Here is a 17,496-nt window from a genome sequence, read left to right on the forward strand (position 1 = left end):
AGAAGATGCCAGAAGGCACTGGCAGAAAATCCGCACATGGTGAGCCCCTCGGGCCAGCCCCAGACATTTTGGCACCTCGTGAATCAGAAATGGGTGCTCTCCCCCCACATTCTAGTCTGTTAAGGGTGCTTTTTATATAAAGTTCAGGCTTTGTTGTGTTTTTATATATATTGTAAGCCGCCCAGAGTGGCTGGGGAAACCCAGCAAGATGGGTGGGATATTAAGAAATTATTATTATTATATTCCCGCCCTGTGGAACGCCCTCCCATCAGATGTCAAGGAAATACAGAACTGTCTGAATTTAGAAGATATCTGAAGGCTATAGGGATGTTTTTAATGTTTGATGTTCTCTTAAGGTAAAGGGACCCCTGACCATTAGGTCCAGTCGTGGCTGACTCTGGGGTTGTGGTGCTCATCTCACTTTATTGGTCAAGGGAGCCGGCACGCAGCTTCCGGGTCATGTGGCCAGATGACTAAGCCGCTTCTGGAGAACCAGAGCAGCGAACAGAAATGCTACTTACCTTCCCGCCGGAGCGGTACCTATTTATCTACTTGCACTTGATGTGCTTTCAAACTGCTAGGTTGGCAGGAGCAGGGACCGAGCAACGGGAGCTCACCCCATCGCGGGGATTCGAACCGCCGACCTTCTGATCGGCAAGCCCTAGGCTCTGTGGTTTAACCCACAGCACCACCCACGTCCCTTGATGTTCTATTATGTTTCTGTATATGCTGGAAGCTGCCCAGAGTGACTGAGGCGACCCAATCAGAGGATGGGGTAGGAAAAAAAACAAAATTAAAATAATTATTACTATTATTCTTATTCAGGGAGACAATAAAACTCACCAAATTCCATTAGAAGGAACATGAAGAACATCATGCAAAGGGAAGCCAAGCAAAAAAACCACCCCAAAATGGCAAGCTAAGCAAAGGAGGATGCTGACATGACAGTAATTCATCCAAAACATAACATTGGAGTCAAGTTGCATCTGAATTGCTAGGAACATCAAGTGAATCTAGGTGGGGTAAAGGTAGTCAAATTAGTGACCCCATGCCAACATATTTTCTTCAAAGCACAGAGAGAACCCATGTAAAATACCATACCCAACAGCTTAATTACCACCTGCTACACTGCTTCACAGCTGTAAAACTAGGTCATGTTATTTACTCTGGCCCTTAAAGACATACACATCTTGTGAAACAATAATGAACCTTCAAATTTAAAGAGACCATTCAACAGATTCAGATTCAGTTTCCAAAAATGGTATGAGAACTGAAAAACACCAGCCTTCGAATTGCACATTTGTATGAATTTGTGGGGACGCGGGTGGTGCTGTGGTCTAAACCACTGAGCCTAGGACTTGCCGATCAGGAGGTCGGCGGTTTGAATCCCCATGACGGGGTGGGCTCCCGTTGCTCGGTCCCTGCTCCTGCCAACCTAGCAGTTCGAAAGCACCCCAAAAAGTGCAAGTAGATAAATAGGTACTGCTCCGGCTTAGTCATGCTGGCCACATGACCCGGAAAAACTGTCTGTGGACAAACGGCGGCTCCCTCAGCCTGTAAAGCTAGATGAGCGCTGCAACCCCAGAGTCGTTCGTGACTGGACTTAACTGTCAGGAGTCCTTTACCTTTTATGAATTTGTGATGCAGGTCCCCAACCAATTATTTACTTTGCAAAGCTAAGCAGGGTCCAGTATTGTTTCAGATTGGATGGGAGACTACGTGTTGAGATTCCCTGGGGGGCTGGCTTTTGGGGTCTCTTCCAACTCTACAATCCCATGATTTTATGTGCTAATGCAGAGGTCAGCAAACTTTTTCAGCAGGGGGCCGGTCCACTGTCCCTCAGACCTCGTGGGGGGCCAGACTATATTTTGAAGGGAAAAAATGAATGAATTCCAATGCCCCACAAACAACCCAGAGGTGCATTTCAAATAAAAGCACACTTTCTACTCATGTAAAAACACCAGGCAGGCCCCACAAATAACCCAGAGATGCGTATAAAATAAAAGGACGCATTCCACTCATGTAAAAGCAGGCTGATTCTTGGACCATCCATGGACCAGATTTAGAAGGCGATTGGGCCGGATCTGGCCCCCAGGCCTTAGTTTGCCTACCCATGCACTAATGTCTAGGAACTTAATGCGCTTGCAGCTTTCTTGCTGCACCACTAGGAGGACTAAATGTAACATGTTCCAATAAATTACCTTTCATGTCAGCCACCCCTTTGCTCAGGAAGCTGTTTAGCTTTGTTTTTCCGCAACTTCATCTTGGATATTCTTCATGTTCCTCTTAATGGGACTTGGGGTGTTTCCTGAATCATTCATGCTCCTTTAGCGTAATGTTTGCAGCGTATGTTATCCTGGCCACAGAGGTACACACATCATACCTTTCAAGCACATTCACAGCACAGTTTTCCCCTTTAAAAACAATGGGCTCTGTCAGACAGCTGGGAATCGTATCTCTGTGAGGGGTAAACTGCATTTCCCAAAATCCTTTGATGGGAAAATATACTGTGAACGTTTGAGGCCTTGTACTGTTAAAATACCCTGCAAGCATGCGTAGCAGAAGTCCTTCTTGAGCAGTCTTGGGAGGTGAGAGAGAAGAGAAAACTTATTTAACTGGGAGGAGCCTGGATCAAGTCAATTCATCCACACTGGTCCGGGTGGGAGTGGGTGCAGGACTATCTGGCCAACGTGGGGATTTAGGGAAAGCCACTTCCGAGCTGGAGAGGAGGTGGGGTTGCGGGCTTCATGCCCTCCCCCCACATGTGCAGGGGCTGGCTTGCAGTCCCCGCGAGAGCAGGGAATCCTCAGGTGCGTCATGTCCCTTGCCAGCCAATCGGCTGGCCCGGGAGGCGTGGCCCACGCTATTTAGGGCCGGCGCGCCTGAGGATTTCCCTCTTTCTCTCTTTTTTTTTTTAAATAATTTTTTATTAAAGGTTTTTATAACAATAACAAACATATAACAAATACATAAACAGACAAAAACAAAAACAAAACAAAAAACATGTACCATTTCATATCTTAATTTCTTATACCTTTCTTCCCCGACTTCCTCATGCCTCCCTTTTCTGTATTCCAAATTCTTATCAATTACTCAGCAAATCTTCCCTTATTTTAATTTAAATTTAATCTAATCTTCCTTATTCTCCTTGTCTTAACCCTTGCTAATAGTAACCATTTACTTTCCAATCCAACATCATTCTAACTTTCATTAATTTTGTAATATTTCTTTAAATAGTCCTTGAACTTTTTCCATTCTTCTTGCGCTGCTTCTCTTCCCTGGTTTCGGATTCTGCTCGTCATTTCTGCCAGGCCCATATAGTCTATCACCTTCATCTGCCATTCTTCCAGTGTGGGTAGTTCTTGTGTCTTCCAGTACTTCGCAATAAGCATTCTAGCTGCTGTTGTAGCGTACAAAAAGAAAGTTATATCCATCTTTAACACCCCCTGTCCGAGGATTTCCCTCTTTCTCTGCTCCAGCGCCCCAGCTGCTCCGGTTTCCCACCCTCCCGCCCTTTAAGGTTTTTGTTCATTGACCTTGCTACGGACCTCGCTTGGTCGCCATTAAGGGGCCTGGTAGGAATTTTTTCAACTTGGCAAATTGGCACCAGCCATTTGGTTTTCCGCCTACCTCGTAGCAAATCGTAACAACTTCCTCGGCATTGGCGGTTAGGCATTGGTAAGGGTATTGTTATGCAGATGAGGGGGGGAAGGAAGCGCCATAACCTTCCCCCCTATCGAAGGGTAGTCCGGTAAAGGATTCCGGGGGGCGTTGCCCTGTCCGAAGCCTATGGAGGTGAGGGCCTAAGGCACGTCCCCGAGCGGTGACCCCGGGGGAGCTCCTAGTTGATGTACATCAGCAGGACTCCCCCTACTGGTGGTTAACCCTTGCCGGTCTTCTAGCAATCAGGCTGAAGCCGGTTAGTCGATAGGACCAATGCCTAAGCCAATACCGCTCAATTCCTGTAATCAATAAAGTTGTGGCCTAATTTTGCCCATTAACCTAAAATACTGGTGTCCTGTGTCTTTATTTCCGTGGGGGAGGTGGGAACTCGCCACGCAACATGGTCAGAGGGTGAAGCCACTTTGTGACTGGTGTCAGCAATGGTGTCTCCTGAGGCTTCAGAAACTCTAATCAGGTACCATAAAGACCCTAGTATAAATATTCACATTCCTTCCTGTACATATTGTCCCTTTAATAGATCGAAACATTAATTCAAAGTTCATTTTGTCTCTGGTGTCTAGCTCATGCCTCTTACACCAATTACTAGGAGGTTTGGAAAGCATTCAGAGTAAACTGGGGGGGGGGTGGAAAAAAACTAAAGGAGGGCAGCATTAGGGAAAGTGTTTGTTGGCTTAATTCCACATAAGTTGGTAATGCTGACTCATGCCCCACCTGGCTAAATCTGGTGACTTTCTTATGTGTGGTACTGGGCAGATATGGCAGGTAAATTTGAGTACAAAAGGACTCAGGTGACAGTGTGCAGTGTTGGGTTGTGGTAGGCGTTTGCGGGTGAAGCACATTTTCTGCCTCAAAAGACTCTGGTCCCTATAGCTGGCTAAGGGTGCTGGGAATCATAGTTCTGTGAGGGTTGAGCTACATTTCCCAGAATTCTTGGGGAGGACAATGTTCCATGATTTTTGGGACGGTCAACGTTTGAGGTCTTTATACTGTTACAATGACCCTGTAATTGTTTGTAACAGAGATTACAGTGGTACCTCAGGGTAAGGACTTAATTCGTTCTGGAGGTCCATTCTTAACCTGAAACTGTTCTTAACCTGAAGCACCACTTTAGTCAATGGGGCCTCCCACTGCTGCCGCACCGCTGGAGCACGCTTTCTGTTCTCATCCTGAAGCAAAGTTCTTAACCCAAGGTAATATTTCTGGGTTAGCTGAGTCTGTAACCAGAAGCGTATGTAACCTGAAGTCTATGAAACCTGAGGTACCACTGTATTGGTGAGCAGGCCTTTGAGTAGATAGAGAGGGAAGGACTTTATTTAAATGAGAGGGGCCTGGATTACTTCTTGTCCCTGTACTCCTGGCTGCTTGGACACTTCAGCTCACTTGTGTCACATTCCTCTTGTCAGACCTTCACAGGGGACACCCTCTCAGACCAACTCAGCCCCTGGCTCCCTTCTTCTGATCTTCCCCAAATGAGTATAAATAACTAATGGGGTCTCCAAATCCTGGTCTCACTTTCTCCCACAGGTATTTCCTGGTCTCCTCCTCCCTGCACCTTACTCACCAACTTCCTTTATTCCCACAGACTCCTCTCAGCTGACTCTGCCCCCAAGTACCTGGAACTTCCAGCCAAACAGGGTCTGTGGTCACAAAGAGCAATGAAGATCCACGGACCTGATTCTGGCCCTGCTTAATCGATTCTCAGTGCATTCCTCTCTCCCTGCATTCACAGGACATCTCACCAAGGACTTCTACCGCACACAATCGCACACAATAGTACCGGTGGTCACACAACATTTTGCCCTCACAATGCTGCCGTTCCCAACACCCCTAAGAGTCTACAGTGCCCAGAGTTGTATGAAGGGGAAAAGATGCTTCAGATGTGTTTAAAAGAAGTTATTTATATGTAGGTTATGCTGCACAGATGATGCTTCTGAAGCCTGAAGGAGTCAAGAAAACACCCTGAATTCCATTAAAAGGAACACAGAGAACTTCATCCAAGGTGAAGCTGAGCCCAAATTAAGCAAAGCAGCTTCCTGAGCCAAGCTGTAACCTGACCTGCAAGATACCTTTTGGAACATAGTATGTGGAGGTTGAATATTGTCCTGGTCTTCTGGTAACAGCTTAGGAATGCTTGTCCCTTCAACCTGTCAGTTTTAGATATTCCAGTTTCTCACTGTTTCCAAATGTGAATTCAGCTCCCTTCGTGTCTGCAGCAGTTTGTGATTTATTTATTTTTTAAGCCTTGTGAAAATTCATAAGCATCAGTGAAAAATTCTCCCAATTCCCCACATTTCAGCATGGAATTTTGCAATCAGAGTCCACTGATATAATCCACATTTCTACTTTAAGCTAATTCACTAATCTATTCACTTTATCCACTCTTTCATCTTAATATATAGGGTTTTACCCCTTCAAAATATTGCTTGCTTGGGGAACAGCATCACACCTTCATACAAGTGTGTATTTCGAAGGGTGCCGTGTTTTGGCTATTATGTCAATTTGCAAATTGTGAATTGGATAGATTCACCTTTAAATGCAAACTAATCTCAACGCCCCTAACCCCATTCCTGGCAAGGGTAAAAAGTACTCTTGGAAGAGTCCTTTTTCTGCTGACTTCATCACGACTGGACACCTTGGAACTGCAGAAAGAGCTTCCAAGGAGTAGCTGGGAATCCCTCCTTCCAACTGAGTGGGGCCTGTCTTGGCAGGGACTTTCAGGCAGGAGACCTGAAATAGGGGTCAGCACAGATGGGTGTCGGACAGGATCAGACACATATCAAGGAGACATATTTGCGATTGCCAGTTGCCCTTCATGAAAGGTGAGCTGAGAACCAGTAAAGCAGGAGAAAAACACGCAAGAGGCCTCTGTGATGCTGCAGTGAAGCTTTAATGGCTAGCAAGGAAGGAGGGAACATTCTCTGGGATCAACAGGTCAAGCAAGAGAAGAGATTCAACATTAAGAGATTAAAGGAAAGCAAAACACTCATAAAAGTGTTCACAGCCGGCCAAAAAGGCCCCAGGCCAGAACCTCTTGGTGGAAGAAGTGCAGATCTTCTGCCAATTCTGACTCAGTGACCTGAGACTTGCTTGGCATAAATGTAGGATACACTCAGCAGAGAAGGAAGGAAGATTTGCAAGGGGAAAGAATGTGTTACAGAGCAAAGATGACATGTTGGCAGCCATGGATAGTTTTGCGTAGTGGGCGCTCAGCATTTAGGACTTCCTTTTTTTAAAAGGAGTTTTACAAAAGAGAAAAATAAAGATTCACAGAATAAAAAAGAGACCACAGATAAAAATAGACATTACAAAAAAGAAAACACACAAAATACACAAAAAACAGCTAATTAAGGGGGGGGAAAAGAAATTTGAAAAAAGAAATAAAACAAGTCCATTTTTCTCAATATCCTCAAATTCATATGCTTGTATCCTTGACCTCCTCACACCTCCCCCCTTTTGTGTTCCCATTTACATACTTAATTCAGCAAATTCTTACCCTTTTTCAAATATCTTAACTTTGTGCCATAACATATTATACCTCAATATTTTCAACCATTTATCAATACATTTTTTTACATAATCTTATTAACTTTTGTCACTAGTTACCACTTATTACCAATCCAAGCATAATTTTAACATTCATTAATTTTACAGTATTTCTGAAGATAGTCTTTAAATTTCTTCCAGTCTTCTTCCACCAACTCTTCTCCCAGGTCTCGGATTCTGCCAGTCATTTCCGCCAATTCCATATAGTCCATCAGCTTCATCTGCCACTCTTCCAGGGTGGGTAGCTCTTGTGTCTTCCAATACTTTGCGATGAGAATTCTTGCTGCTGTTGTAGCATACATAAAGAAAGTTCTGTCCTTCTTTGGCACCAATTGGCCGACCATGCCCAAGAGAAAGGCCTCTGGCTTCTTAAGGAATGTATATTTAAATACTTTTTTCATTTCGTTATAAATCATCTCCCAGAAAGCCTTAATCTTTGGGCACGTCCACCAAAGGTGAAAGAATGTTCCTTCATTTTCTTTACACTTCCAACATTTATTATCAGGCAAATGATAGATTTTTGCAAGCTTGACTGGTGTCATGTACCACCTGTATATCATTTTCATAATATTCTCTCTTAGGGCATTACATGCCGTAAATTTCATACCTGTGGTCCACAACTGTTCCCAGTCAGCAAACATGATGTTATGACCAACATCTTGTGCCCATTTAATCATAGCAGATTTAACTGTTTCATCCTGCGTGTTCCATTTTAGCAGCAAGTTATACATTCTTGAAAGTGTTTTAGTTTTGGGTTCTAACAATTCAGTTTCCAATTTTGATTTTTCCACCTGGAAGCCTATTTTTTTATCCGAATTATAGGCCTCTCTTATTTGAAAATAATGAAGCCAATCTCGCACCTTGTCTTTTAATTTCTCGAAACTCTGCAATTTCAGTTTGTCTCCTTCTTGTTCCAATATTTCCCAATATTTCGGCCATTTGGCCTCCATATTGGACTTTTTCAGTGCCTTTGCTTCCATTGGTGACAACCACCTTGGGGTTTTATTCTCCAGTAAGTCTTTGTATCTTATCCAAACATTAAACAATGCTTTCCTGACAATATGGTTTTTGAATGCTTTGTGAGCTTTAACCTTGTCGTACCACAAATATGCATGCCACCGAAAAACATTATTAAAACCTTCTAGATCCAAAATGTCTGTGTTCTCAAGAAGCAGCCATTCTTTCAGCCAACAAAATGCGGCCGATTCATAATAAAGTTTCAGGTCTGGCAGGGCGAATCCACCTCTTTCTTTTGCGTCAGTTAGTATTTTAAATTTTATTCTGGGCTTCTTGCCCTGCCAGACAAATCTAGAAATATCTCTCTGCCACTTCTTGAAACAGTCCATCTTGTCCAAAATTTGCAAAGATTGAAACAAAAATAACATCTTAGCATTTAGGACTTCCTGGCCCTCAAGAGCACAAACTATACGCAGGTTTCTTGCCTCAGTTGTCATTTTGGGGCTTTACATTAGGATCAGAAAAGCAGACGATTCTCAACTGGGCGCATCTGGTGAGTGACATGACTGCCCCGCATTCTGTTCAAAACGTGAGACCATCCAAAATATCCAGCAGCAGAAGTGAATCCTCAACGACGGAATTGTGGCAGCTTGACACTGACTTTGAGTTTTTTTATTATAGCAAAAAATTCGTCTATTCGGTCGGAGTCCTTCGGGATATCTGAAGAGGGAGTTCCATTGTTGACACTGGACATCTTGCAAGAATCTTGAATACTCTGAAACGATATGTTTTCAAGGATACTTTCAGAAACATGTGAAAACAGGGGAAATCAGACATTATCTCTCAGATAACCAGAGAAATATTTGTCAGGCAGGGAGGAGGCAGTTCCCCTTACTTTTCAGCTTTTATATTGAGATTCCTTTATAATGACTTAAAGAATGCATCTCCAGGAAGGAGACAGTTCAGATAACGAGAGATATAAAAGATTACTTTAATGTTGATTTTTAATTGTTGCAGCCGGGCCTGGGACAGTAAGTTGAATGATGGTAAAACATTAAAACAGTGATTTTAAAATGGAAAAGTCTCAATGATTCCCATCCCCATTTGACAGGTTGTGTCTCTCTGACCCTTCTCCCTCTCCCTCTGAAATTTGAGAGACTTCTCTCACACTCTGGCCCTGCAGGATCCTTCCTCTTCTGGGGTCAGACTCTTGGTCCCCCTAGTTGAGTGTTGTTTCTACAGCAGGGATGGGGAGGGTTAGCCTTCCAGAACTTGTGGAACTACAACTCCCAGCAGCCCTAGCAGCCAACATCGGCCAAGGCCAGAGGGGGTGGGAATTGTTTTACATATTTAGGACCACAGGTTCCCCAGCCCTGCTAAGCTGTGAGTTGGACTCAACCTAAACAAAGAGGAATGTCATCAGAAGAGGCTTTAGCGGTGGTGCTAGGTAAGATAAATGAATCTTTGGAAAAACTCAGCAGGAAAGTAGATGAGACAAATATAAAAGTCGATGCATCAAATGCGAAGGTGGATGCCGCAAATGCCAAAATTGACATAAATACAGAAAGTATAAATAGTCTGGGACAAAAGGTGAATACTAATATAGAAGCAATACAGAAACTGATACAGGAGTCTGCCTCGACCCGTCAAATTGCAGAGGACGCTAAGGGAAAAGTGGACGCTGTGGATGCCAAAGTAACACAACTGGAAACAAAGAGAGTCCCGGATATTCAGAGACAGGTTGAGGATCATAGGCTGATTCTTTCTATGATTGAGCTCAAGGAAAAATAGACGAACTTGAGGATTAGAGCCATACCTGAATTGGAGAAAGATAGTTTGATAGAATTTCTTATGCAGGAATTCGCAGAGTTTTGGAAGCTGGACTTGGAAGAAGAAGGAGTGAAAATCGTGAGTGCCTTCAGGCTTGGAAGAGGAGGGAAGAAGAATAGAATAAGAGACTGTTTGATTACCCTCCGATCCAAAGAGGAGAGAGACAAAATTTTGGGCTGGCACTTTCAGAAGCCTTTGGGAATATTGCAGTCAAGAGTGGAAATATTTAAAGATATCCCGAAATATCTTTTGGACCTTAGGGCCAATTATGGAGATTTGGTTGCCCTGCTGAGAAGGAGCAGTATCATCTTTAGGTGGGAATTTCCCCAAGGTCTATCCTTCAGCTTTAAAGGAAGGAAAATAAAAATAAGATCAGTTGAAGATAAAGAGAAATTTTTGAGCACCCACGAAGAGGATCTACAGAAGGGACTTGGAAAAGAACCAGGAGTATCGGACAGAAGATCAGCAGACAGAGGACTAGAGCAAAGAGTACTGGACAAAAGATCACCCATACTGGACTTAGCAAAGCTAAATTTTGGATTGGACTACCCAGCGAAAGGGATACCAACACCACCGTCAGAACAAGAACAAGCACTGGGCGCAGTTGGAGGTGACTTAAAGTAATTACATCATGGCACTGCAAATATTAAGCTGGAATATTAATGGGATGAATTCCCCCAAGAAAAGACAAAGTCTTTCATGTATTAAAAAAGGAACAATTGGACTTGATTTGCCTAAAAGAAACACATGTGATAAGGCTACATAGGAAAATATTGGTAAATAAAAGATTGGGACAGGAATTTATTTCATCAGACAAAGTAAAAAAAAGAGGAGTAGTACTTTATGCAAAGGAGAGCCTATCACCGAAATTTCTTTTTAAAGATGATCAAGGAAGATTTGTAGCAATTGAAATCCAATCGCAAGGAGAGAAGTTTTTGATATTAGGTATTTATGCACCAAATGAGGGAAAATCGGAATTCTTTAAGAAGTTACATGAGACTCTGATGGACTATATGGACTACAATATGATTTTGATGGGGGATATGAATGGAGTAGTGTCTACAAATATGGATAAAGCACAGAGACAGGTAGTTATTAAGGATGGTAGATTGCCAAAGACTTTCTTTGATATGACTGACAATATGGACTTAGTTGATATTTGGAGAATTAAAAACCCTTTGGGAAGAGAGGGAACCTTCTTCTCTGAGGCCAAAATGACATGGACAAGAATTGACCAAATTTGGATAACTAGAGGGCTGGCTCCAAAGACTAGAAAGGCGGAAATATGCCCCAAAATGTGCTCCGACCATAATGCTGTAAAGATGGAATTGAAATTAACACCAACTGGTTCCTTCAGGTGGAGGATGAATGACACATTGTTTAGGAACAAAGAAGTGACCAAGAAGGCCCAAAAAACTTTGAGAGACTATTTTGAGATAAATATGAATACCACTGTAGAAAAAAGAATAATTTGGGACGCAAGTAAAGCGGTCATGAGAGGATTCTTGATACAACAGAATGCGATCCAAAAGAGAGTCCAAAATGAGAAAAAAGACAAGATCTTGGAGAAAATAAAGGAAGGAGAGAAGAAACTGAGAGCGAAGCCAAAATTGCAGGAGATTTTGAAAGAGATAAAGTTACATCAAGTACAATATATGAAAATGATAAATCAAGAAATAGAATGGAAAATTATACAGATGAGACAAAAGACATTTGAATCGGCAAACAAATGTGGGAAACTACTGGCTTGGCAAATAGAAAAAGACAGAAACTTAACACTATTACAAATTTGGATGTAGAAGCGAAAAACATACAGAATCCAGTGGAGATTAGAAAGTGTTTTCAGAGGTATTTTAAACAACTATATACACAGGAAACTCAGAAACAAATGGATATAGACAGTTTTTTGAAAATAAATGGACTACAAAAAATCTCTCAAGAAAATAAGTTAATGTTGAATTATAAAATAACGGAGCAAGAGATAGAAGGGGCCATCCAGAATATGCAATTGGGTAAATCCCCAGGACCGGACGGTTTGACTTCAAGATATTACAGAACCTTGAAAGAATGGATAATACAGCCTTTAATGGAAGTGTGTGATGGAATACTGGAAGGGAAAAAGGCACCAGAGTCGTGGAAGGAAGCTTATATTACACTTATACCGAAAACAGAGTCTGAGAAGACACAGCTTAAGAATTACCGCCCCATATCTTTGCTTAATGTGGACTATAAAATCTTTGCAGACATCTTGGCTAAGAGACTAAAAAAGGTATTAATAGAAGAAATCCATAAAGACCAAGCTGGCTTTCTCCCGGGTAGACACTTGTCTGATAACACGAGGAACATAATTAACATTTTAGAAAAGTTACAAGTGAATATTAATACCAAAGCAGTTTTGATATTTGTGGACGCGGAGAAAGCTTTTGACAACATTTCTTGGAGTTTTATGAAGAAAAATTTACAGGGGATGGGGGTTGGTCAAGGTTTTGAAAATGGTATAGGTGCAATTTATTCAGAACAAAAGGCCAAATTAATTGTGAATAATGCGGTGACGGAAGAATTTAGGATAGAGAAAGGAACACGACAAGGTTGCCCAATCTCTCCATTGCTTTTTATATCGGTCCTGGAGGTTCTTCTAAACATGATTAGAAGGGACCAAACAGTTAAAGGTATACAAGTTGGAGCTAAACTGTACAAACTGAGAGCATTTGCTGACGATTTGGTATTGACATTACAGGAGCCAGAATCTAGTACCAAAAGAGTACTGGAACTGATTCAAGAATTCGGACAAGTAGCGGGATTTAAGTTGAATAAGATGAAACCAGAGTCTTAGAGAAAAATCTAACAGTGATGGAGAGAGAAAAGTTTCAGAAGGAGACAGGGTTAACATTGGTTAAGAAAGTGAAATACCTAGGGGTTAACATGACTGCCAAGAATGTGAATCTGTTTAAGGATAACTATGAAAAATGTTGGATGGAAGTAAAAAAGGATCTAGAAATATGGTCAAACCTGAAGTTATCATTGCTAGGCCAAATTGCTGCGATAAAGATGAATGTATTGCCAAGGATGTTGTTTTTGTTTCAAACATTGCAAATATTAGATAAAACGGAGTGTTTCAAGAAGTGGCAGAGAGATATCTCTAGATTTGTCTGGCAGGGCAAGAAACCTCGAATAAAATTTAAGATATTAACCGACGCCAAGGAAAGAGGTGGATTTGCCCTGCCAGACTTAAAACTTTATTATGAATCAGCCGCTTTTTGCTGGCTGAGAGAATGGATGCTTCTTGAGAACACTGATGTGTTGGATTTAGAAGGTTTTAACAACGTTTTTGGGTGGCATGCATATTTGTGGTATGATAAGGTCAAAGCACATAAAGCGTTTAAAAACCATATTGTCAGAAAAGCACTGTTTAATGTTTGGATAAGATACAAAGATTTGCTTGAAAATAAAACCCCAAGGTGGCTGTCACCAATGGAAGCGAAGGCTCAGAAAAAGCTCAATATGGAGGCCAAATGGCCGAAATATTGGGAATTTTTTGAACAAGAGGGAGACAGATTAAAACTGCAGAGTTTTGAAAAATTAAAAAACAGAGTGCGAGATTGGCTTCACTATTATCAGATAATGGAGGCATATAATTTGGATAAAAAAAATGGCTTCCAGGTGGAAAAATCAAAATTGGAAACAGAACTGTTAGATCCCAAAACTAAGAATTTGTCAAGAATGTATAACTTGCTGTTGAAATGGAGGATGAAACTCAGGATGAAACGGTGAAATCTGCTATGATTAAATGGGCACAAGATGTTGGACACAATATCATGATGGCTGACTGGGAACAGTTATGGACCACAGGTATGAAGTTCACGGCATGCAATGCCTTAAGAGAGAATATAATGAAAATGATATACAGGTGGTACATGACACCAGTCAAGCTTGCGAAAATTTATCATTTGCCCGATAATAAATGTTGGAAATGTAAAGAAACTGAAGGTACATTCTTTCACCTCTGGTGGGCATGCCCAAGGATTAAGGCTTTCTGGGAGACGATCTATAATGAAATGAAAAAGGTATTTAAATATACCTTCCTGAAGAAACCAGAGGCCTTTCTCCTGGGCATGGTCGGCCAACTGATGCCAAAGAAGGATAGAACTTTCTTTATGTATGCTACAACAGCAGCAAGAATACTTATTGCAAAGTATTGGAAGACACAAGATCTACCCACCCTGGAAGAATGGCAGATGAAGGTGATGGACTATATCGAACTGGCGGAAATGACTGGCAGAATCCAAGACCGGGAGAAGAGTCGGTGGAAGAAGATTGGAAGAAATTTAAAGACTACTTACAGAAACACTGCAAAATTAATGAATGTAGAATGATTTTGGAATGAATTTATGTGACTTTAGCAGAAATGTTATAAAGGTTTAGGAAAAAACAGACTGTTAATTGGTGAAAGGAGGGAAAGTAAAGTTATATCAATATCAAGATAAATTTACAGGACAAAAATTTGAAAGGAGGGAAAGGATTTGCTGAAATGGAAAAGTGACCAAGAATACAAAAAAGGGAGGTGTGAGGAGGTCAAGGAAATAGGCTAATGAAAGAAAACAAATGGGAAGAGTTGCTGTATTTTTTTTTCTTGACTTTTCTTTTTGTCTAATGGATTTTAATTCTTTGTGGGTTTTTTCTTTGTGATTTTTCTTTTTTCTTTTTTGTATCTCATCTTGTCTTGTTTAAAAGGATGTTTTTTTATGTTTCTTTTTGTACTTAAAAAAAAAACAACTTTAATAAATATCTTATAAAAAAAAAAAGCTGTGAGTTGGACTGACGTCCCAGGAGTTCAGCTGAGCCTCTTTCCCTGTCGGACCTCACCCAAGAAAAGGCAAATGTCATCCCTGCCTAAAGTGCTCCTCAGTCCTCCCGTTGAGATGCAACGTGGGCACATCCTGTGACAATGGCACAGCACCTTTCTCAGAGGAAGAGGAGGATGGGGCACTGGCCTGAGATTCCCAGAGGAGGGGAAATGGGTCCAGGGATCTTCCCATTACACAGAGCTGCTCTTTCAAACAAAGCACAACCAGATCCTGAACAGGACATCTTCCCCTTGCCAGTTCTGATCTCTTAGGAGAAAGAGACCCCCCTTTTCACCCTCTTCTAACTCCATCCCAGAGAGGGCCCAGCTCCACATTTCAGAAGTCCTATTAGAAGTGGGATTTCTGTTTCAGCCCAAAACAATGCCAGTGGCACAGGGAATTGCAAGTACAGACCTGAAGGTCTCTTCCCAAATCTGATTTCCATGTGAAACTAAGAAGGAAGGCATGTTGAAAAAAACCCCCAGTAAATAACTGCCCCATAGTCAATCTGTTGCAAACTTCTTTGCTCTGGTAATCGATTTACTTAAAAGGAGCTTACCAAAAGCTGAAGAAGCTGAGCAGCCGAAGAGAAGAGATCTTCAAAAGCACTGGTGGAAAAGCCCTACGCGCTGAGCCCTTTTATGCAGGTTCTCTCTGCAATTGGAGCAAATACTTTGGTGCAGCATCACTAATTTGGCTAAGTATAGCCCACCTCCACTTTTTGGCCAGACTGTCCCTAGCCATTGGAACTCCATCCGCCTGCAATGGCTTTCTTTTGACCCAGCTTCAATTTGGGTGATGTTCATTGTGTTCCTTTCAAATGTAATTTGGGGCATTTACTTGACTCAGCCCTGCTTACGCCTTTGCAGCTATGAACACACTCGTCGTTGCAATCGCATATGAAGCCCATTTTCTGCCCCATAGGACTCTGTACCTATAGATGGCTACGGGTGCTGAGAATCATAGCTCTGCGAGGGGTAAGCTACATCTCCCAGATTTCTTTGGGAGGAAAACGTTCTGTGATTTCCGCTATGAGCTATGATTAGCCAAATTAGTGGTGCTGAAGCAAGATATTTGCTTCAGCTGCAGAGAGAAACTGCGTAAAAGGGCTGAGCCCGTAGGGCTTTTCCACCAGCGCTTTTGAAGATCTCCCTTCTTCCCCTCAGCTTCTTCAGCTTTTGGTAAGCTCTTAATAAGTAAATTGATTGCTAGAGCAAAGAAGTTTGCAACTGATTGTCTATGGGGCAGTTATTTGGACAGAAAGGACTTCTTCACTCAGAACAGAGTCATATTGTGACAGTCTCTCCCATGGTCACACAACATTTTGCCCTCACAGTGCTGCCGTTCCCAACACCCCGAAGAGTCTACAGTGCCCAGAGTCCTATGAAGGGGAAAAGATGCTTCAGATGTGTTTTAAAGAAGTCGTCCGTATGTAGGTTATTCTCCACAGATGATGCTTCTGAAGCCTGGAGGAGTCAAGAAAACACCCTGAATTCCATTAAAAGGAACACAGAGAACATCATCCAAGGTGAAGCTGAGCCCAAATTAAGCAAAGCAGCTTCCCGAGCCAAGGTGTAACCTGACCTGCAAGATACCTTTTGGAACATAGTATGTGAAGGTTCGATGTTGTGGGAAGATGGCTAGGAACATTTTGGTATAATCTAGAGTTAACTGAGGCGGGGTATACTTAGCCAAATTACTGATGATATGTAATGATACATTTTCAAGGATACTTTCAGAAACATGTGAAAACGGGGGAAATCAGACATTATCTTGTTGAATAGTTTTTTTAATGTTAGGGTTCATTATTGTTCCACAGAATGGGTACCACTTTAAAAGCCCCGGTGCATATTCTGACCTAGTTCTTACATGTAACAGGTGCTGATAAGTCACTGTAAATAGCTGTGTCAGCAGTTGTGTATGGTATATAATGTGCTATATGTACCTTAATCTGCTCCCTGGTGGATGGATGGGTGATGATTATAACCACTATGTAAGATGTATGTTAGGGGACGCGGGTGGCGCTGTGGGTTAAACCACAGAGCCTAGGACTTGCTGATCAGAAGGTTGGTGGTTTGAATCCCCACGACAGGGTGAGCTCCCGTTCCTCGGTCCCTGCTCCTGCCAACCTAGCAGTTTGAAAGCACGTCAAAGTGCAAGTAGATAAATAGGTACCGCTCCGGCGGGAAGGTAAACGGCGTTTCCGTGCGCTGCTCTGGTTCGCCAGAAGCGGCTTAGTCATGCTGGCCACATGACCCGGAAGCTGTATGCCGGCTCCTTTGGCCAGTAAAGCGAGACGAGCACCGCAACCCCAGAGTCGGCAACGACTGGACCTAATGCTCAGGGGTCCCTTTACCTTTTTAAGATGTATGTTTGAGGAGTTTTTGTTATTAAACCTTGCAAAGATCTCTCTGCGTCTCTTTGGTGATTCCATCTGTGTGGTCTACTCTGCACGCACTCAGTGGCATGTTTCAAATGCCCAATATCTCTCTCACATAACCAAAGAAATAATTGTCAGACAGGGAGGAGGGAGTTCTTCTTTCTTTTCAGCTTTTAGATTAAGATTCCTTTATGATGACTTAAAGAATGCCCATCCAGGAAGGAGACAGCTGGGGGGCGGAGGGTCTTTGTAGGGCCG

Source organism: Podarcis filfolensis (assembly GCF_964270895.1).
Source record: "Podarcis filfolensis genome assembly, chromosome: 16".
NCBI lineage: Eukaryota > Metazoa > Chordata > Lepidosauria > Squamata > Lacertidae > Podarcis > Podarcis filfolensis.